Source organism: Scylla paramamosain, chromosome 8 (assembly GCF_035594125.1).
Source record: "Scylla paramamosain isolate STU-SP2022 chromosome 8, ASM3559412v1, whole genome shotgun sequence".
Lineage (NCBI taxonomy): Eukaryota > Metazoa > Arthropoda > Malacostraca > Decapoda > Portunidae > Scylla > Scylla paramamosain.
Window position 1 is genome coordinate 2,755,918 of NC_087158.1, and position 1,583 is coordinate 2,757,500.

General features: G+C 44.5%; 1 non-coding gene across 1 annotated transcript; it reads left to right on the forward strand.

The window, feature by feature from the left end:
- The first annotated feature begins 796 nt into the window (after nt 1-796).
- Nucleotides 797-869, forward strand: Trnar-acg (transfer RNA arginine (anticodon ACG)). The gene has a single exon. It is a non-coding gene; the product is annotated as a tRNA-Arg (tRNA).
- Nucleotides 870-1,583: the final 714 nt, after the last annotated feature.

Below are 1,583 nucleotides of genomic sequence, written 5' to 3' on the forward strand. Positions count from 1 at the left end.
GTGAGAGGAGGAGGGAGGGAGGAATGTAAGGATGTAAGGAGAGAAGATTGGAGATAAAGAAAAAAAAAAGAAAAAGAAAACGAAGGGAAGGAGGGAAGGAACTGTTAAAAGGAAGGGAGAGAGAGAGAGAGAGAGAGAGAGAGAGAGAGAGAGAGAGAGAGAGAGAGAGAGAGAGAGAGAGAGAGAGAGAGAGAGAGAGAGAGAGAGAGAGAGAGAGAGATTAATAAGGTTGTTTAGGTGGAAAAGTAATCATTATGATCGTATTATAATTTCTTACATTTTATCCCCTTATCGCGTGCAAATGTTTATTGGTGGTGAGACAAACGAGGCACTCGGTAATTGGAGACTGAGGGTGATGGGGAATGGGGAATGGGGAGGGTGGTGGTGTTCTTACCCATTACTGACTTGCCTTACCTAATTAACCAGGCTTATTACAACCTATCTTAACCAAAACTCAACTACCACTATTATTACTGCTGGCTACTAATATTACTACCAATTCTTTAATCTATTACTACTACCATCACTGTTACTATCTACTACTACTACTACTACTACTACTACTACTTCTACTACTACAACTACTACTACCACTACCACTACGACCATCTCTGTAACTTAACCAAAACACAACTACCACTATTACTACTGATATTACTACCACTACTTTTATTACTACATCTCTCACACATGGACTATCACTACCTAAAATAAACATCACTACTACTACTACTACTACTACTACTACTACTACCACAACTACTACTACTGCCACCTCTCCAGCCCTCCCCACTCAGGCCTCGTGGCGCAACGGATAACGCGTCTGACTACGGATCAGAAGATTCCAGGTTCGAATCCTGGCGAGGTCGAGCAAAGGATTAATTTTTATTTTACTATTTATTCGACTCTCTCTCTCTCTCTCTCTCTCTCTCTCTCTCTCTCTCTCTCTCTAAAGATGTAGAGAAAGGAGACAATGAAGAAAAATAAGAACAAGATCATCATAGCATCTCCTCTTCCTCCTCCTCCTCCTCTTCTTCTCCTCCTCCTCCTCCTCCTCCTCCTCCTCTTCTCCTCCTCCTCCACACACTGCACGTATCTCATTTCCTCCTCCGCGCATAACTGATGCCAGACACCCCCCTCACCCCCCACTATTCATGTCACGAGGTCTGTCTGTCTGTCTGTCTGTCTGTATATATGTTTGTATGTTTGTATGTTTGTGTGTGAGTATCTGTCTTTTTGTCTGTATGTCTGCCTGTGTGCATAAATGTGTGTGTGTGTGTGTGTGTGTGTGTGTGTGTGTGTGTGTGTGTGTGTGTGTGTGTCTCTCTCTCTCTCTCTCTCTCTCTCTCTCTCTCTCTCTCTCTCTCTCTCTCTCTCTCTCTCTCTCTCTCTCTCTCTCTGACACTCTTCCATGATTAGCAATGTGTCCACTTCTCTCCCCACCTCTCCCTCTCTCGCGCCTCCTCTCCCTCTCTTTCTCTGTCTGTCCGTCTGTCTGTCTGTCTGTGCGTCTGTCTGTAGATGTGATTAGGCGGTTACCTGTCCGTCTCCTGCCTGCTTTCCTGTCTAACGCACCGTACGCA